The sequence below is a fragment of the Giraffa tippelskirchi genome, chromosome 5, assembly GCF_054371585.1.
Source record: "Giraffa tippelskirchi isolate mGirTip1 chromosome 5, T2T-mGirTip1v1.2.pri, whole genome shotgun sequence".
NCBI classification, from domain to species: Eukaryota; Metazoa; Chordata; class Mammalia; order Artiodactyla; family Giraffidae; genus Giraffa; species Giraffa tippelskirchi.
In genome coordinates, this window is record NC_137279.1 from 116,966,381 (window position 1) to 116,989,130 (window position 22,750).

Below are 22,750 nucleotides of genomic sequence, written 5' to 3' on the forward strand. Positions count from 1 at the left end.
GCGACATTTTTAACAGAGGTAAAAAAAATACTTTTAAGTGCACAGAATTTTACTTTAAATCACCGTATTATATAAAAATTTGACTTCTTTCTCCTTAAAGGAAATGCAATGTGAATGGTGCTTAACAATATGAATAATAGAAACAAAGAATCTTTTTTTGCCTTATTCCATTTAAAAAATATATTATTGGCAGAAGAAAAGCACATTGAATGCTCAAGTCACCATTATATCAGGAATGCAGGATTAATAGGTTTTTCATGTCAATGATATTATAATACTTTTCCATTTAATATTGTATATTATCAGACTTTCTGCAATATAAATACTGAAACTCAATTTAAACCCACTTTTATGTATGTCCACTTTCCTTGGTTAGGGTCTTAACTTTAAATATATTTTGAAGCGTTCATGATAATCCAAAAGCTTAAGAGTCATTGTCATATATATTTTAAATTTCTAATTTAAATATCAAATGGGTATGTTGAAAATATGGTATGTTGCATTAATCAATTTAGTATCCTCTCTTACATGACTAACAAAATACAGCCCTTAATATTTAGTTATTGATGTTTCAAAAAACTAAAATTGTACTGTTAAAAACTTTAAATGTTAATTCATCTCTGTTTTCCATAAAAAAAACTAATGGTAATTACTTTGAGGGAATAATTAGTGGCAACAGGTTTTACATTATTGTTATTTTTTTAATTCAAAAAATCAGGATTCATTATATTTAATTTGTAATGCTCTCACGAATTTCCTATTTGGCTTTCCTCTCAAAACATCGTCCTGCTTTTAATTAATTCTTTACAGTAATGGAAACTTGCTCTGAATCAACGTTACTTCTTTTTTGATAAGTCAATTTGTAGATGGTTCTAATTTATCTTTGATATGCTATTTTATTCCCAAGTCAAAATGCATACAATGTCACACAAAACACAGTGCCCTAAAATCCCACTTTCCTAACAAATATTCTCATATTATTGAGATGGCATGGTCTTAGATAACATTCAGCTTTCAAATAGCCTCATCAGGATTTAGTCATTCTAAATTTACAGTTCAACTCAAATTTCTCAGTTGAAGCAATCTAATAAAATTAAGTTGGCTCCTCATTCATTTCCTGAAGAAAACAATGTGCTTTTATTATTTTGACTTTTATTCAGCTTAAAGTTTTAAAGCCAAAGTAGACTGGAGATACTGATATTTCCCCCTACTCAACATATTCAAGTTATTTATATGTCTATGTTATTTTGTGGTTTAACATACTTTTTTTCAGTTCTGAAGATCTGCTAGGACAATTTGATTAAAATTTTAAAACATTCAGTTCAATTTAAGCATTATTTCAACCTAAAATGTCATAACTATTCATTTTTAGAGAGAATGTGTAGATGCATTAACCATAAATTGTAGTATATAGAAGTAGAACTTGTTGCTAAGTAACAAATACCTACTATCAGGGAGATGATATTACATCTTATTGAACACAGACAGAGACAGGAAATGATCTCTGAGGAAAAGGATCAGTCACAAGTCTATCACAAATCTCAGACAGTAGAGGAAAATTAATGGTCTAGGTTTTCTGGCTTAATAGGTTTCAGTCCCTGTCTTCTGGAAAACATGCATTTCAATGCTATCTACTTTGAATCACTATAGTACTTTAAAACATTAAATATTATGGGGTGTACAGAATAGTAATTTAGAAGTGAAATATTCCTTTTGCAGGTGCAGCTTGTCAAGTCACTAACATTTAGCTAAGGTCTTAAAGTCCACAGAAAGGCTTTTTGGATAATGAAGCCCATGATTGTGGTAGTCACCTTAACCCATGCTTTAAATAATCATCAGAGGCATTACCAGTTTTCCCCTGAATCAGATATGATAACTAGTGCTCATATATATATATATACACATATATACATGTACTATTAAATATACAGTGAACAATGAAGAAATGTTGAAAGTTTCTTTTTCATAAGAATCATGAAAGGTTCTTTTTATATGTTCTTCTACATGTTCATTCCCATGTATAATTATGAATCTTACATAAATAAGAAATGATGCACTAGTCTAATTCCTCATATCTTTTACTTCATTAATTCATCAATTCAACAGATATTTATCTAGTGCCAAACGTGTACTTTTCTCAAGGCACAGTTTTGAAAGCACCATTGATGGAAGTCTAAATTGGACAATATTTTATGAAACCAATTGGCATCATATAAAGTTGGAGATGAACCACAAATTTTACTCAAAATGATTGTCCCTTGAAGAATATCTTCCATATGTAATCTCGGAAACATATTCACTGGAGAACTTTTTAAATGATAAGACTTTTCGAACAAGTCATACGTATATGAATACATTGTGACCGATTAACAATGCAATTATAACATAGCAGTAGAAGTGAATGAACTGCAGGGACACCAACAGTATAGCTAAATGCCTGAAATAGTATGTTTACAAAATGTATTTTATATTGTTATTAGTGTGTTATATCATTTCATAGAGCTGAAAACCAGGAAAAACTAGTTACACATGATTTAAAGCATAACAATTTAAAGTACATAAAGTACTTTATGTAAAGCAAAATTTTTCGAAAAACATCTCCCATCTGAAAACAACCAGTAAAGATTTGAGGACTTGATCACTGCTTCAAATTTGAAAACAGTGCAAAACTCCAAAAATCATAAAGAATCAAGGCAACATGTTATCACCGAAAGATAATAATCTTCCATCAAAAACTCAAAGATACAAAAATTTGTGATTTAGCTTAAAGTACTTCAAAATAGTGAAAGTGTCAGTCACTCAGTCGTGTCCGCCTCTTTGCAACTGCATGGACTATAGGCCACCAGGATCCTCTGTCCATGAAATTCTCCAGGCAAGAATACTGGAGTGGGTATCCATTCCCTTCTCCAGGGGATCTTCCCGACACAGGGATTGAAACCATGTCTACTCCATTGCAGGCAGATTCTTTACTGTCTGAGCCATTTCAAAACAGCTGGTTTGAATAAACTACACAGTACAAAATGACAATTCAAAACAAAAATCAGGAAAACAATACATAAAATAAGAAATTTAACAAAGATACAGAAATCATTAAAAAGAACCAAACAAATTCTAAAACTGAAGAATTCTGTGAATGGGATAAAAATGCAATAGAGTAAATACATTACTCTAAATGCAATACATTAAAACAGAATGCAGACAATGTGATCTGGAGCTATGAAGTTTGAGACAATCAATCAAAGGAGAAAAATAAAACTAAAATAAAAAAGTGAATAAAATCTGTGTGACCTATGAGATACCATGAAATATATGAATATTAGAATAATTGGAGTTTTTAGAGGACAAAAGTGGCAAGGAGCAGAAATTTTACTTAAAAAAATAACAGAAGATGGTGGGGGAATAGGATGAGGAGATCACTTTCTCCCCCACAAATTCATCAAAAGATCATTTGAATGCTGAGCAACTTCCACAAAACAACTTCTGAACACTGGTGGAGGACACCAGGCACCCAGAAAGGCAGCCCATTTTCTTCAAAAGGAAGTAGGACAAAGTATAAAAGACAAAAGAGTTAGGGACAGAGACCCATCCTGGGGAGGGAGTTGTGAAGGAGGAAAAGTTTCCAAACAGTAGGAAACCCTCTCACTGCTGTGTCTGTGGGGAGTCTTTGGAATCTTAGAGGGCAACATAAGAGTGGGTGGGGAAAAAAAAACAGCATACACGCTTAACTGCAAATGCCAGTGGAGAAGTAGCCCAGATGTTCGCATGCGCCACCAAAGAGCAGGGGCTGGACAGTGAGGAGTAGGCTGCATAATTGGTGCTTAGGGCAAGGACTGGGCCTGAATGCCCTGAGGACAATCTGAGGGAGCTAAGGTGAGATAGTAACCCAAAATTCAGGATCTCCAGAGAGACAAAAAAAAATTTCCCGAGAAAGGCTCTAACAAGCAACCTGGCCTGCTCACAGAACAAAGGATTGAGCAAATATCAAAGGAGAGGTAGCTGGCTATGTACAGGGTCCTCCCACCAACGGGAGACACAGAGGCAGGCATGCCACAGCCAGAGCCAGAAGGCAACGGGCTATTGCAATCTTGCCCCGGAAACCGGCATCATCCACCAAACTGTGAGCAGGCTCCCAGTTTCTAACCATGTCTTCCGGGGATCCTGGACAGTTGACATCTGCCAGGAGGGTGGCAGCCTGAGATCAGTTCCCCATAGGAGACACACAGAACACCTGAGACAGTGCTCTCACAGCAAACCCGGGAAACAGAGTGGCTGGGACCAGGGAGGTGATTAAGATGCATGGCCCACCTGGGACAGTGCATTGACCAAGTACCTGGTCACCTCAGCTGCTCGGACCTGGAAGGGCACAAAACGCACGCCCAAATGAGACTGTGCCCTTGCAGAGTATCTGAGAACCTGAGGGGTTTAAACCTGGGAAGTGCATGAAATGCACTAGTGTGTGAGATGAGTGTAATTATGCAGTAGCTCGAGCATTCTTTGGCATTGCCTTTCTTTGGGATTGGAATGAAAACTGACTTTTTCCAGTCCTGTGGCCACTGCTGAGTTTTCCAAATTTGTTGGCATATTGAGTGCACCACTTTCACAGCATCATCTTTTAGGATGTGAAATAGCTCAACTGGAATTCCACCACCTCCACTAGCTTGCTTTGTAGTGATGCTTACTAAGGCCCACTTGAGTTTGCATTCCAGGATGTCTAGCTCTAGGTGAGTGATCACATCATCGTGATTATCTGGGTCATAAAGATCTGTTCTGTAGAGTTCTTCTGTGTATTCTTGCCACCTCTTCTTAGTATCTTTTTCTTCTGTTAGGTCCATACCACTTCTGTCCTTTATTGTGCCCATCTTTGCATGAAATCCCCAAGAAAAAGAAATTCAAAAAGGCAAAATGGTTGTCTGAGGTGGCCTTACACACAGCTATGAAAAGAAGAGAAGTGAAAGGCAAAGGAGCAAAGGAAAGTTAATCCCATTTGAATGCAGAATTTCAAAGACTAACAAGCAGAGATTAAAAAAAAAACAAAAAACCTTCCTCATTGATCAGAGCAAAGAAATAGAGGAAAACAATAGAATGGGAAAGACTAGAGATCTCTTCAAGTAAATTAGAGGTATCAAGGGAACTTTTCATGCAAAGATGGGCACAATAAAAGACCTATAATGTTACATTATAATAATTTTTAAAATAGAAAAATGCCATAGAGTCCCTGGTCTACTTACTTAAAAATCCCCCCACCCCCACCATATTCTTTTCCTCTTATGAACTTTTCCTGTTTGTGCACATTCTTGTTCACATTCAGGAATTTAGTTTCTCTCAGTTAGCATTTTCTAAGGATCTCATCTATGCAGGATGATATTACATAAAGTGAAATAAACAAAGCCTTGTTTTGCCAAGGCTTACTCTTTAATCTGATTATACATGTACAGTAAATTGAATACATTTTCATGAGTACAAAAAGTATATATCGTCTTTGAAACTAAAAGATAAACAGTTCTGCTTGTGGAAAACACAGACATCTCTAAGCAGGTATACTTGAAATGAACATTGAAAGATGAACAGTCACTGCTAGGAGACAAGAAGAATAGTTTGTTTCTATCACCAATGACTACTATGAATCTGACACAGATGACAAATCAGAGTCAGCTCTGTATATTTTTATCTTTCTTCCAATAAAATTAATTAATACTGGCTCTCGCCTAGAGAACTTATAAGCCATTGTGACAAAATTTTAATATGTTTAACCTTCAATCTCCTTATACCCAAAATTTGAGTGACACACTTTACCTCAGTGATATTTAGAAAAATACTGGAAGTTAATACAGTCATGATATTTCAGATGTCTATCCCATTAATCATTTTGGCTATTAAGATCTTAAGTTTTATTGAAAATGATCGTTATATTGGTGTGCATATGTGTCTGTATCTCTTCTTTCCTGTTTAAAATTTTTCTTAACACCTTGGAGAGGTGTGAACATTTGCACAATTATTCAAGTTTGTTTATTTTTGCTTTCATAATGTACTATGATTTTTAACATTTATGGGAATTAAGACTTTAAAAATGTCACACTATATTTAGTAGAAATATATAAATCTATATTCTTTTAAAATTAACATATGTGTATGTATATGTGGGTGTCACTAGTATCTTCCTCATTTTCCTATTTCGAAGTATAATAAAATATGATAATAAAAATAAAATATGGTCTTTTCTTTAAAAATTTTGATTTAACCTCATTTATATCTTTGAGAAATTGTACTATAGTTATTCAGCAAACATATTCTCCTCTACACCTCTCTGCTGAAATGGGGCATATTACCATGACACACTGATTTTTAGCTAATGAAATGTTAACCAGTTGGTACAAGCAGACTGATTAAACATACCTATATGAACTAACAAGCCCCTTGTGCATTTGTGATTCTCCATGAGAAGAATAGAGTTAGAGTCTGATTCTCATCTGAGGGGAATTTAGAGATGAGAATGTTAGATGGAGATGTGAATCCAACTCATAATTTGGATGTTCAGCTTAAAAGAAACCTGTTCCAACTGACCTGCCTACTAGTGAATGAAAAAAATGTGTATATATATTCTATCCTTGAAATAGAAAGGATTTTTCAACTCACTGAATTTTACAGTATTCTATTACACAGCATTGTCACAGCAACAGTTAATTAATACTAGGTCTTATTTTTTACCCAAATTACATATTCTCATCTGTTACTCTGGTAGACAGAAAATACTATTGATAGTGCTGATATAGAGGAAAGTACATCGTAAATAGGGGCTTCCCCAGTGGCTCAGTGGTAAAGAATCAGCCTGCCAATGCCAGAGACAAGGATTCAATCCCTGGATTGGGAAGATCCCCTGGAAAGGACATGGCAACCCACTCCAGGATTCTTGCCTGGAGAATTCCACGGATAGAAGAACCTGGAGGGCTACAGTCCATGAGGCCGCAGAGTCAGACATGTTAGTGACTAAACAACAACAACACAACATAGTAGACACAATTAGACCTTGGAGTGTCTAGAGCCTGACAACACTATCTCCTCTCAGCACCAGCACTCTTCCTTTTCTCTCCTAACATCTTTCCTTCATTTTTTTTTTAATCTCAGGAGTTATTCCACCTAGTCAGGTGCTACTTCCTTATCACTATCAATTTTTAGGGATGATGGAACTCCTTTTCAGAAAAAAAAATAGAAACCTACTATACTATTATACTATTTTACATGTAGCAAGATGATTTTGTCCTCTTGTTGTGTTTTTCAGAGCGTTAGAAAATGCACATAATATATCTGACTTGGGTTTATTTTACTACTGTGTGTGTGTGCACAATGTGTATGATATTCAATAAAACTGTTCTGTAAAGTTTAAAGTAACTACATTTCTATTCAATGTCATTGGCTAGAAATTGAATATCATCAATAATCTCTATGTCTAACCATATTCTATACCTTTAATTCCTTCCAGAATTAAGTGCTAATTCAGCTTTTAGATATAGAATACATTTAATCTTTTATAATATTATTACAGTTGGAATCTGACAGATTATTAAAGATCTCATCCCAGATGAAGGCAAGCAAAACAATGCTCTGCTTGCTTCATCTCACATACTGTGAACAGAGCAGTGTCCATTATATAATCTATTTAGTGCTATATTTTTTTTCTTTTTTATGCTTTTTGATGATTTTGCTGTTTAAAATTTCACCAGTTGAAGTGCTGAAGTGCTGTCCTGTGTTACTAACTGCAAGAAGGCTGTGATATACCCATAACATAAGTAGCAAGAATTTAATGTTTTGCTACTTTTGTTATGGGTGCAGCTTACATTTCCATTCCAGTTACATGTTGTTAGAATTAATCTGTTGTAGTTTATAAGGTAAGCTTTTGAGTAGTCCACCTACCACTGATGATTTCAAACTACAGGCAAATGAACTGAGTAACAGTAAGTAATTAATACCATGGTCCTTCCATAAGTAATTAAAAAATAGAAACATCAACAGTATAGTTCAAGCAGTATTAGAATATTTAACAAGCATTTATAGATTTTCTAAATCCATAAGATACAAAACAAATGAAAGAATTAAAATATTTTTATTAATGAATTAAAATATAATAAAAAATTTTATATTATGGAAATTATAATTTTATGATGGCAGTTATAGCAATAAGATTTCATATAATAATCTCTAATATTTTATAATAATATCATGTCATTAAAAACATACATTAAAGAAACACACGTTTAATCAGGTAGTCTAAAATTATAAAATTCTGAAACTTCAATTAAGCATAATTAAAATAACAATTTGGCCTTGTAAGGTGTAACTGTAAAGGACTTTGAAAAGTCAGTCATACCAATCAAAAGACCCAAATGTAATATTAAAATATTTGAAGACTCAGAAGAAACATAATTGTATATTACTTTCCCATTTCCTATTCCCAAAGCATCTCTGACTGCCTTAGAATCTCTCCATTTAGACAAAATTAGAGCTACTTAAAATGTACTTTTTACCTTGGCACTCAAAAGATCAAACTGCCAAAAATTAACTGGTGGTGAAGAATTGCTCTTTCTTTCTATCCTCTGGCTTTAGTGCTACAGTAACAAGAAAAATTGCTTGATGATTTTACTACCAAAATTTATTACTCTGTATCAGTTGTACAGTTTCTTTTATCTTCATAAGTGACAGTGCCTCATATTAGTGTCAAATGTATTAAAACACAGTATCCAATGTTATGTTATGAAATACTTTGAGTTCTTATTTTGCATTCAGACAGGTATTCATGGCACCATTAGTACTTATCATTTCTAAATGTATGGAACTTCTGATAATAAAAATATTTGTGTTATCTCTACTTGAGTATACTTTATTTGTCCAGTTTTAGGAGCTAATTTTAATGCATATTTAATCAAACTGAATTTTACAAAAATTTGTAAATATTTTAAGCAATTACTAGCTATGAAAATATACTCTGAATGCCTGTGTTTGCTTGGAATGACAGAATTTTTATACTAATAAAGATCTTTAATATAAGCTAAAATAGAAGAAAACTATGCTTATTAAAAATTGTGATTTTTAAATTTCTTAGGCTATCATAATTTTTCCCTTTCAATTTAATCAATCTGAAGGCTTCCTGCCTCCATTTTAATTACAATTAAATTAATGTTCCTATTGTTACAAAGAATTGGCATGTGGAACAATCAGATATTTTATTGTTAATAGATTTGGGGTTTTATGAAAGCATTTGTTTAGTAAATCAATGGGATTACAAGTTCTGTGCCTGGCGGTGAACCATTTGTGTAGGTTTTTTTTTCTTTTTCTTGGCACAATAATAATTCCCAGCCATGATTTCAAATAGATTCAAGGATATAGCACTCTTAGGATTTCAGTTAATATTTCCTTTACAAATATACAGCAACTAAAAGGAAACTGTGGGAAAGTGCCATGTAATGATTCGAGACAAACAGATTAGATGGATAGATACATAGATAAGCTGGATGGATACACAAATGAATGTCTGATATAACATATATGAAATGTTACATGTATATATGAATGAATTTAACCTAAAAGTTAAATTTCATTCAGTAATTTATTTTTACTTTAATCATTAAAATAATCAGTGTACATGGAAAAAAATGACATAGAAACAAGTGGATTTTTATTCCATTCTAATTTTACTGTCCCATACACCCTTAAACTAAACTTTAATCAATAAGGATTCAGCTTACTGAATTTGGATTCAATTTGGATTCAACTGAAATTTTAATTTTCTATAAATACATATCTATACTTATTAAACACTATATGTGAAATAGTGATAAAATTAACTATAGCAAAATGAAAAGAGTTCCAGTGAAAAGACAGTTAATTTAAACTTAATTAAATTTGAAGATACTTATTTGTATTAGTGCCCAAGTGGAGATTTAGTTGAAAAAGTTTCTAGTACTCCAGTGCTTTGCTTGGAGTAATATTTAAAAGTATAAACTCTATTCTTGCTTGTGTTGAAATCCCCATTTGTCACTTAATAATTAGGAGAAAACGCAACAGAGTTCCAGAAAAACATCTACTTCTGCTTTATTGACTACACCAAAGCCTTTGACTGTGTGGATCACAACAAACTGTGGACAATTCTTTAAGAGATTTGAATACCACACTGCCTGACCTGCCTCCTGAGAAATCTGTATGTAGGTCAAGAAGCAACGGTTAGAACTGGATATAGAACAACAGATTGGTTCCAAATTGGGAAAGGAGTATTCCAAGGCTGTATACTGTCACCTTGCTTATTTAAATTATATGCAGAGTACATCATGTGAAATGCCGGGCTGGATGAAGCACAAGTTGGAATCAAGATTGCCAGGAGAAATTATCAGTAACCTCAGACATGCAGATGACACCACCCTTATGACAGGAAGTGAAGAACTGAAGAGCTTCTTGATGAAAATGAAATACGAGAATGAAAATGCTGGATTAAAACTCAACATTCAGAAAACTAAGATCAGGACATCCGGTCCCATCACTTCATGGCAAATAGATGGGGAAACAGTGAGAGACTTTATTTTTGGGGGCTCCAAAATCACTGCAGATGGTGACTGCAGCCATGAAATTAAAAGACACTTGCTCCTTGAAAGAAAAGCTATGACCAACCTAGACAGCCAATTAAAAATCAGAGACATTACTTTGCAAACGAAGGTCTGTCTAGTCAGAGCTATGGTTTTTCTAGTAGTCATGTATGGATGTGAGAGTTGGACTCTAAAGAAAGCTGAGTGCCAAAGATTTGATGCTTTTGAACTGTGGTGTTGCAGAAGACTCTTGAGAGTCCCTTGGACTGCAAGGAGATAAAACCAGTTCATCCTAAACAAAATCAGTCCTGAATATTCATTGGATGGACTGATGCTGAAGCTGAAACTCCAATACTTTGGCCACCTGATGCAAAGAACTGACTCATTGGAAAAGCCTCTGATGCTGGGGAAGATTGAAGGCAGGAGGAAAAGGGGACGACAGAGGATGAGACGGTTGGATGGCATAAGTGACTCACTGGACATGAGTAAGCAAGCTCCAAGAGTTGGTGATGGACAGGGAAGCCTGGAGTGCTGCAGTCCATAGGGTTGCAAAGAGCTGGACACAACTGAGTGACTGAACTGATCGGGATAGACTCTGCAACTGTCCACAAACATCTATTTCTCTTTTCTCTGACATAGCAAAGTTGCCTTTCCCAGTTCTAGTGTAGTTAAGTGTGTACCTGTACTGATATCTTCATAATGAAATGTGAGTGGTAGTAATGTGTTTCTCTTTCATGGCAGGGTCTTTAAGAAAGTGGCTATGTTCTCTCCGGCCTTTATATTTTCCCATGGTAGGTTGAAATTTCAATGATCAGAGTGACTTCAGAAGCCTGATGTTACAGATGATTCATTCATCAACCTGGATTCTAGAAATATTATATGAAACAGAATTGCCTATGACCCAAAAATCTATTTTGAAAAATTGTGTGACATGAAGATAAACCATGATGGTTTTTTTTCACCAAATTTTGAGGGTCTATAACCATTTACCCGACCTAAACTAGCAAGCTAGTTTTGTAATGTCAGACAAATTATTTTACCTATGTGCCTCAGATACGTCAACTAAAAAAAGTACATTGTTTAGACTGAAAGTGAAATAACAATTTCTATAGATTGTAACATTGTAATTTCCTTTGAACAATCTACACTCATCTTGAAGACTAAATCCTAAATAATAACTTATATCTTGATAATCCCTATATCTCATGATTCTGCTGTGGGCAGAGCAGGTACACAGTGAACATTGTTAATATCTTTATTGATTAATCTGATGTTGGCTTACATTCAGCTAGAAATCTTCATTGTGTAATTACAGAATGTGTAATATCAATTTTTTTCAACTTCCAATAAATATACTTCTCTTTTAGATAAAAGCAGCGAAAAATAAAGTTACTTATCTCAGTCATATAGCTAATTATGTGAACTGTATGAATATATGCTGGATACTAAAATGATAAAATCGAAATAAATATAAAAATTCAAAGGCAGATATTTGTTTAGATGGTATCGGTTTTAATTAAGATATAGTTATAATATTATTCAATATATTTTGAACAGCCTTAATAAATACAATACTTTCTTCTAAATTCTATATTACTTATTTTATTATTATCAATTCCTTCCTGTTAATTTAAATTATATAAATAGAGTATAGACCACTGAAACCAGAACATGCAATTTATAGTTCTCTTATACCTCTCCATATAAAGTATTAATTACAACTTTCAAAAACTTTTTAGGACTAACCAATTGAAAATTTATTCATTTTTTTCTAATATTTTCAAAACAGTACCCCTTTGTAGGTCTCAAAGTTCTTGAAATTTCTGAGCACAAAGCAAGTGCTTGATTTATTGCTGTGACTGTTCAATGTGATTAAAAATTTTGCTGAAGTAATTAAAACTCATCAAATTCTGCAATGATATGCATATACCAATCATTTAAGGAAAACATTCTAAACTATTCTCAGCCACTCATTCACTCTGATGACTAGCTTCCTCATGTTTATCCCTTAAATAATATAGATAGGTAGCTTTTTCTGATGAGACAGAAAAATTATTCAATGATAAATCTAAAATTCTTGGAAAATCAATCTCAGACACTTAGATTTTGGTCTTGATAATAGACATTTGCAGAATATAATAACCAGGAAGACTTCTGTGACCTATGAAAATTATTGGGTCATTCAAAGACAATCACATTTTACTTTTGTTAAATTTGAGAAGAACATAAAAATAGGTAAGTTTACCTTGAGAAAAGCCTCAATCCAGTAAGATGTATTTTTAACTGAAAATGGGCAGTAGGATCCCAGGAGGAGTGAAAGGACAGCTGGCAGGACAACACTTGACATCCTGTGCCTGACTGGTTTTGAATGCTTGGCAGATGTTTATAACGGTACCGAAGCACTCAGACTGGCAGGTAACTGCTGGCAATAGACTGAGTGGTGGTTAGGCCACTTTTCATATAACTTGCATGTGAGAATCCTTTAGATGCACTTCACGTCAAAGATATATTCTAAGTTCAAGAACCTCCCTACTAATATATTCCACTTCTTCAAACTCAAGATAAGTCAAACAACTTAAGTCTTCAATAGTTATTTCATTAGTTTTTTTTCCCTTTCCTTCTACATTCAGGCCAGGTTTAGATTGGAAGGTAAATTATATATTACTGAGAAAGAGGAGAAATAAACACTTTTATGAGCTTCAACTCTATTAACTGACCAAATGTCAATACATGGGTAGCATAGTTTAAACTAGTACCAGGAACAGTTCACTCATCAAAGTATTAAAACTTATTTAAGGAAGGTGAATTTATCGTTTGTGGAAATTTATAATATAATCATTATGAAAATACACAGGAAAATAGTACCTAAATTATAATATAAACTGTGGTGCAAAAGAAAGAAACGTTTGTATAGGGTCAAAAATCTAACAACTAACTTTGAAATCCATTATTTATAGCATGACAAATTCAAATGTCTCTTCTTTCATAAAGTGATAATGATAATACTTCCTAGGGCTGTATGAAAATTACATCAGAGTATATATACAATCATTATATAAAGAGTTGGACACGATTGAAGCAACTTCACATGCATGCATACATTCTCATCCTAACTATTCATTAAAGTTTTTTTCACCAATTATTGCATTGCTTTGTACACTTTGCTACTATTTTGTTTTGAGGGGAAGTGAGATTTACAGTGAAAAAAGATCAGTATCTTATCAATGGTCACTAGTTTTCTAGCCTGGAAGCCTCAGTTATTTGTGAACTCTCCCTCCACCATCAAAATGCCATTGTGAACTGGTCGAATTTATTATCAGGTGGCTAAACTTTAAAAGAAAAAAGAAAACATTAAATTTAAAAAGTTACTAATGTCAGTAAGACACATTTCTAGCCTTATAGGGTTCACAATCTACATTTTTAAAAAATAATAAAGATAATGACTATAGAATAAGGTAGACAATTTAGTGCTCAACAAAGTGCAAATACAGTATTACTGACACAAAAAGGAATGAATATTAATCATTGACTCTGTAAAAATTAATAATTGTTTCATAGAAAATGAGATATTTTAGGTGGGATCTAAATGGAGAGAATATGGTTAAAAATGACGAAAGAATACAGCAAAAGAAGTAGGATTCCTTAGCCAAAATACAGTGTCACTAAGGCATACAAAGATGAGAGACAAGATATTTAGCCAATATGTTCTATTCAAAGTGTTCTTAACATCCAACCACTCTTACTTTCATCTTCTCTGACACCACTGTAGCCTGAGCCCTTCTGTATCTCATACTTTATTAGTGAAGCCTTCTAACTGATTTCCATTGCACTGAGACACTGTTCACTGAAACGTCTTCAAAAACGATATATCTTCAGATAGGTGGCACTAGTGGTAAAGAACCCGCCTGCCAATTCAGGTTAGACATAAGGCACACTGGTTCAATCCCAGTGTGGAAGATCCCCTGGAGAAGGGAATGACAATTCACTCCAGTATTCTTGCCTGGAGAATCCCATGGACAGAGGAGCCTGGTGGGCTACAGTTCATAGGATTGCATCCAGTCGGACACGACATAGGCAACTTAGCACATATATTCCTAAATAATAGTATTAATGTCTTTGCACCCATTTAAAAATAACATTTGCTCCTTATTTTCTCAAAGTTTACCAAAGATTGAGTCAACTTATCTTCTCAAAATTATTGGATACTCACCTGTTGTTCAATATCCCTCACCATTCCTGTAATATTCCATTATGTCACGTTCTACCAGTCCCCGATTCCCTGAGCCCTCCCTACATACACCTAGAATGCATCCTTCCCTCAAAATTTGGATCAGTTTTCATCACCAGAATTAAACTACTCCTAACTTTTGTTTCCATTCATTTATTCATCCATTAATTTAATTAGATTTAATAATACTTACTAAATGACTATTACATGCAAGAATCTGTCATATGCATAAAGGATTTAAATTTTTCCCACCTTCTTAATGTTGATGAGAAAAAAATTAAACAATGAACACATTTACACTCTCTTCCCTTATGTTTCCAGTGTTTCCTATCTAATTCATGCAGTTGTACTTGTCTTACACATGAATTCTTTGGACTCTGGTAGGAAATCAATATATAAACATTCTATATTGCCTCCCAGTTTTTAAAGAGAAAAACATCACTAAAAATTCACATCACTCTACCAATACTATTCATCTTCATGCTACTTTAGAACTTTGCCACCATTATCTAGACTAATCTGCTGGAGAATAGGAAATGAGACTTCAGTTGACCCTATCACCCAAACTGACAGTCATTCTAATTATACAAGACTTCGGAATAGGATAGGAATTTCCCAACTTACCTGCCAGCAGAACACAAATGAACAGACAAGCCCAACAAGGATGAAGCAGCTCAAAGGGTAAAGAATCTGCCTGCAAGGCAGGAGTCCTGGGTTTGATCCCTGGGTTGGGAAGATCCTCTGGTGAAGGGAATGGCAATCCACTCCAGTATTCTTACCTGGAGAATCCCAGAGACAGAGGAGCCTGGCTGGCTACAGAGCTACAGTCCATGGGATTGAAGAATTGGACATGACTGAGTGACTAGTACCATTATTATAAGGTTGGGCAAGGGACAAACAGAATACCCACATGATACACAGGTATGTGAATGATTTTTTAAAATGTTGTTGTTATAAGCAATTAATTTTGAATTTGGTTTGTTGCTCAGCAAAAGAGAATATGAAAAAAGAATCACATTATCTGAAGTTTATGACATTTCTTCCTGGCACAAATTATGACTGCATTCTGTGTTTAATAACAACATATTATTTGAATCTATTAATATATGTATCACTCAGTGCTTATTTTAATGATAGAAAAAGATTTACCTTGATTAAAATCTGACAGACAGTTAGCCAACCATTTTACTATGTGAAGATTAATTCTGCAATTACTAGACATTTTATGGTGTGTAAATTCCAATTGACCATATGATAGATACACATAAAATAAACAAAAAAAATGGTATAAAAACCCAACATGAGCTGAATAAAGTAGTATTCACATGTTTGTGCCACTAACAAACTTAGAAGACAGTGTTAAAAATATTTCTACATCCTCAGTCTGACAAAGGTCATCTGCAAAATTCCCACAGCTAACATCACTCTTAATGAATGAAAACTGAGAGCAACCCCTCCAAGACAAGGAAAAAGACAAGAATATTCACTCTTACCACTTCTATTCAACAGCATACTGAAGTTCTAGAGAAGGCAGTTAGGCAAGATAAAAATCCATACTGGCACAGAAGACATTATCTGTTTCTAGTTGCAGATGACATATTCTTGTATGTTGAAATTCCTAAGAATAAAAAAAAAAAATCTAATAAACATGTTCAGCCAGTTTACAGAACACAAGATTGGCATATAAAAATAAACTATATTTCTAGACACTAGCAATGATCCATCTAAAACTTAAACTAAAAATTTCACCTGAAAGAACATCAAAATAATATGATAATTGGGAATAAATTTAACAAAAGAAGTGTGAAATGTTAACAGTGAAAACTACAAGGTAACACTGAATAAGTTACAGATGTGGATAAACAGAAACGCATTTCATGTTCATCCATGGATAGATGATATAATATTATCTTAGTTCATTTGGGCTGTCATAACAAAGTATCAAAGGCTGGGTAGCTTATAAATGATAAAATTTTATTTCTCACAATTCTGGAAACTGAGAAGTTCAAACAAAGAGTGCTGACAGATCTTATTTTTGATGAGACTCTGCTTCCTAGAAGGCTGGCAGTCATTTCGCTGTAACCTCACAAGGTAAAAGGGGCAAGAGAACTTTCACAGGACTCTTTTGTAAGGGTACTAATGCCATTTGTGAGGGCTCCATCCTCATGATCTAATTAACTCTCCAAAGCTACCCCTCCTAATGCTGTACATTTGATAGTTGGGTTTTAATTTATGAATGTTGGAAGAACACAAATGTTCAGATTACGGCAATTGATAAGAACACGTTGCTTTGTTAATTTCAATAAGAAGGCAATCTTCCCCCAACTGATATATTCAAAGCATTCTCTATCAAAATCTCACTTCCTTTATTTTTCTGTATCAATTTTTCCTAAAATTCATGTAGTAATATAAGTATTCCAACATAATAAAAATAATCTTAAAAAAGAAGAATGATGTGGGCAGATTCAAAATTTTCCATTTTCAATTTTACTGCAAAGCTACAATAATCAAAACACTCTGGTGCTGGCAAAAGGATAGGCACATAAATTGATAAAATATAACTGAGAATTCATATACATATATTGTCTTACATATACTGTCAATAGATTTTCAAGAAGATATTCCAATAGGGAACCAATAATGTTTATAACATTGGTAATAGGATAACTGGACATTCTATCTCACACTATATACAAAATAAGTAATGTTAGACCTCTATCTCATACTATCTCATGCTATATACAAAAAGTATCTCAAAATGAATCAAAGGCCTAAATGAAAGAGCTAAAACTATAAAGATCTTAGAAGACATAAAGCGAAAGTTTTTGTAACCTTGTATTCAGTTCTAGATTCTTAGATATGACACCAAAATCCCAAGTAGCAAAAAAAGGAAGGAATTTTACTTCATCAAAGTTTATAACAGTAGGCTTCAAAGTTCCCCAACAAGTTAAAAAAAAAATACAAGTGGGAGAAAATCTTTGCAAATAATATAGATAAGGAACTAGTATCCAGCATATATGAAGACTTACATCACAATAATAAAATGATAATAACCCAAATAAAAATGGGCAAAAGATATGGATAAACATTTTTCCAAAGTAGATAATCAAATGGCCAACAAACACATGAAAAGCAGCTCAACCTTATTTTTTAGGAAAAAAGAAGTCAAAACAGTAATGAGATACCACTTTACACAGAAGATGGATAAACACAAGTGCTGGCAAGTGTATGCAGCAATTGTAACAATCATATATTGCTTATGGGAATGTAAAATGGTACAAATGTTTTGGAAAATAGCGTAGGAATTTCTCAAAAGAGTCAAATAAAGAGCTATAACTGTATAACTCAGAAACTTGACTCCCAGATATATACGCCACAGAACTGAAACAAAAAGTGGTACATGAATATTTATAGTATACTATTTATAATGTCCCAAAATTAGAACCTAAATGTCCATCAACAGCTGAATGGATTAACAAAATATGATATATCTATATAATAGAACATCATCTACCTTTTTAAAAAATAAAGTACTGATACAACAAAGGAAGCTTTTTTAAACATTATGTTAGGTGAAAGAATCCAGACACAAAATGTCATATATTTTATGATTCCATTTACATGAAATTTTTAGACTGGACAAATCCATAGATATGTAAAGCAGATTAAGTGATTGTCAGGGCCTGGAAGAAAGAATAGAGATTGCTAATGCGTACTGAAATTCTTTTGTAGGTAATGAAACTATTCTGGAATTAGAGGTAAAGATTTCACACACTTTCAATATATTAGGAACCATGAATTTTAAAGGGTTAATTTTATGGTATATGAATTATATCTCAATTAAAAAATGTACATAGTTGTATGAAATGATGCTGAATATCTCAATTGAGAGGATAATCTATTCAAGTCAGCAGCAAATCCATATTGAGAAAGTCTTTCATAAAGAATAGATGTTTGTTTGAATTAAATAGTCAAATGACATATTTTTAATGCATCCAGAGGGTAAGATTATCTTAGAACATTTTAACCAAATCATTGAAAGTGGTTTGTAAATTATATGATACAAAGGAAATGTAAGAATTTTGATAAGAAATATAAACAATATTTAACCAGCAATTGCCTTGATGTATTCACATAAAATATGAGGTTTCTCTGATGCAATTTTATTAATTTTTAATTTATGTTTTAATTGAAAGAAAATTGCTTTATAATGTTGTGTTGGTTTCTGCCATACAACAATTCAAATCAGCCATAGTTATACATATGTCCCCTCCTTCTTGAGTCCCTTTCCCGTTCCCTCACCTCACCTCTCTAGGTCATCACAGAGCACCAGGCTGGGCTCCCTGAGGTATATAAGTAACTTCTCACCAGCTATTTATTTTACACATGATATTGTATATACATTGTTGCTACTTCCTCCATTTGTCCCACTCTCTCTCTCCCCCACTCTGTCCACAAGTCCATTCTCTACAACTGTGTCAACACTCCTTCCCTGCAAATATGTTCACCAATACCATTTTTCTAGGTTCCATATGCATGTGCTAATATAGAATATTTGATTTTCTCTTTCTGACTTACTTCACTCTGTATGACTGTCTCTAGGTTCATCCACCTCACTAGAACTGACTCAAATTTGTTCTTTTTAATGACTGAATAATATTCCATTGTATATACGTACCACAACTTCTGTATCCACTCATCTGCAGATGGGGATCTCGATTACTTTCATGCCCTGGCTATTGTAAATAATGCTGAGATGAAGACTGGGGTATATGTGTCTTTTAGAATTGTCGTTTCTCAGGGTACAGGCTGGTGGCTCAAATGGTGAAGAATCTTTCTGCAATGTAGGAGACCTGGGTTTGATACCTGGGTCAGGAAGATTCCTTGGAGAAGGGAATGGCAGGCCACTCTAGTATTCTTGCCTGGAGAATTCCAGGGAAAGAGGAGCCTGGCAGGCTACACTCCATGGGGACACATAGAATTGGTCACAACTGAGATTAAGGCATCTGGTCCCATCACTCCATGGGGAATAGATGGGGAAACAGTGCAAACAGTGTCAGACTTTATTTTGGGGGGCTCCAAAATCACTGCTGATGATGACTGCAGCCATGAAATTAAAAGACGCTTACAACTTGGAAGGAAAGTTATGACCAACCTAGACAGCATATTGAAAAGCAGAGACATTACTCTGCCAACAAAGGTCCGTCTAGTCAAGGCTATGGTTTTTCCAGTAGTCATGGATGGATGTGAGAGTTGGACGGTGAAGAAAGCTGAGCGCCGAAGAATTGATGCTTTTCAACTGTGGTGTTGGAGAAGACTCTTGAGAGTCCCTTGGACTGCAAGGAGATCCAACCAGTCCATCCTAAAGGAGATCAGTCCTGGGTGTTCACTGGCAGGACTGATGTTGAAGCTGAGACTCCAATACTTTGGCCACCTCATGCGAAGAGTTGACTCATTGGAAAAGTCCCTAATGCTGGGAAGGATTGGGGGCAGGAGGAGAAGGGGACGACAGAGGATGAGATGGTTGGATGGCATCACCGACTCGTTGGACATGGGTTTGGGTAGACTCCGGGAGTTGGTGATGGACAGGGAGGCCTGGCGTGCTGCGATTCATGGGGTCGCAAAGAGTCGGACACGACTGACCGACGGAACTGAACTGAACTGAGCAATTAACATTTTCAGGGTATATGCCCAATACTGAGATTGCTGGGTCACACAGTAGAAAGAGTCAGACACAACTAAAATGACTTAGTAAGGCATAGAGCATGGTAGATTTACTCCTAGTTTTTTAAGGAATCTACACTGTTCTCCATAATATCTCTATCAGTTTACATTCCCACCAACAGCATATGAGGGATTCCTTTTCTCTACATCCTCCCCAGCATTTATTATTTGTAGATTTTTTGATGATGGCCATTCTGAAAGTGTGAGGTGATACCTCACTGTAGTTTTGATTTGCATTTCTCTAATAATTAGTGATGTTGAGCATCTTTTCATGTGTTTATTGGTCATCTGTCTTCCTTGGAGAAAAGTCTGTTTAGGTCTTCTGCCCATTTTTTGATCGGGCTGGTTGTTTTCCTTTTATTGAGCTGTATGAGCTGCTTATCTATTACATTTGCTAATAATTACAATAAGCAATTAACTCTGGGGAAATAGTGGCAGGTACTTTAAACTTCATCCTATAGATAGATGGTTATTATGCTATAATTTCAAATGTAAAGAATAACCATATATGTTCACAGAAAAAATGCATGAGTTAATTCTGGTTTAAGAATAAAGCCTAAAATTTATCTTGAATCTGTATGTAAATATATATAAGTTCACTTATCTATGAAAAGAGAAAATAGGAAACTAAACTTAACTTTAAAATACAATTAGGAAGAATAAAAATAGTAAAAATAAAACCAGCCTTTTTTTCAATTTTTTAAAAAAATTAAATACTAGCTAGTCATTGTAATAATAAATTCTTCTCTTTTTAAAAAGCAAATATTAAAAAAAACAGAAAAAACTAAACAGATTATATGATAAATTAAATACCACTGTACCTAAAGTTCAGATTTATCAAATATTACATTTTTAAAATACTTGCCAAAGACTTTTTCTTAAAATATTACAGCTAGAGTTGAGGCACAATACACCATACAAACTGTATGACTTCTATTCCTGACTCTCTTCAGTTCAGTTCAGTCGCGCAATCGTGTCTGCCTCTTTGCAACCCCATGAACCGCAGCATGCCAGGCCTCCCTTCCCATCACCAACTCCTGGAGTTCACCCAAACTCATGTCCATTGAGTCCGTGATGCCATCCAACAATCTCATCCTCTGTCGTCCCCTTCTCCTCCTACCCTCATCTTTACCAGCATCAGGGTCTTTTCAAAGGACTCAGCTCTTCACATCAGGTGGCCAAAGTACTGGAGTTTCAGCTTCAACATCAGTCCTTCCAATGAACACCCATGACTGATCTCCTTTAGGATGGACTGCTTGATCTCCTTGCAGTCCAAGGAGCTCTCAAGAGTCTTCTCCAACACCACAGCTCAAAAGCATCGATTCTTCGGCACTCAGCTTTCTTTATAGTCCAACCCTCACATCCATACATGACTACTGGAAAAACCACAGCCTTGACTGGGTGGACCTTTGTGGACAAAGTTCTCTACTTTTTAATATGCTGTCTAGGTTTGTCATAACTTACCCACTAAGGAGTAAGCGTCGTTTAATTTCATGGCTGCAGTCACCATCTACAGTGATTTTGGAGCCCCCCAAAATAAAGTCTGACACTGTTTCCACATCTATTTGCCATGAAGTGATGGGACCAGAGGCCATGATCTTAGTTTTCTGAATGTTGAGCTTTTAGCCAACTTTTTCACTCTCCTCTTTCACTTTCATCAAGAGGCTCTTTAGTTCTTCTTCACTTTCTGCCGTAAGGGTGGTGTCATCTGCATATCTGAGGTTATTGATATTTCTCCCTGCAATCTTGGTTCCAGTGTGTGCTTCATCCAGCCCTGTGTTTCTCATGATGTACTCTGCATATAAATTAAATAAGCAGGGTGATAATATACAGCCTGGCATACTCCATTTCCTATTTGGATCCAGTCTGCTGTTCCATGTCCAGTTCTAACTGTTGCTTCCTGACCTGCATACACATTTCTCAAGAGGCAGGTCAGGTGGTCTGGTATTCCCATCTCTTTCAGAATTTTCCACAGTTTATTGTGATCCACACAGTCAAAGGTTTTGGCATAGTCAGTAAAGCAGAAATAGATGTTTTTCTGGAACTCTTTCTTTTTCGATGATCCAGTAGATGTTGGCAATTTGATCTCTGGTTCCTCTGCCTTTTCTAAATCCAGCTTGAACATCTGGAAGTTCTCAGTTCATGCACTGTTGAAGCCTGGCTTGGAGAATTTTGAGCATTACTTTGCTAGCATGTGAGATGAGTGTAACTGTGCGGTAATTTGAGCATT

General features: G+C 34.6%; 1 long non-coding RNA gene across 1 annotated transcript in view; it reads right to left on the reverse strand.

The window, feature by feature from the left end:
* LOC145507886 (uncharacterized) overlaps positions 1 to 22,750 on the reverse strand; it is a 173,614-nt gene that overhangs the window by 105,953 nt on the left and 44,911 nt on the right. The window contains exon 4 of the long non-coding RNA XR_014055228.1: positions 16,290 to 16,414. This is a non-coding gene — a long non-coding RNA (uncharacterized LOC145507886). The remainder of the gene's footprint in view (positions 1 to 16,289; positions 16,415 to 22,750) is intronic.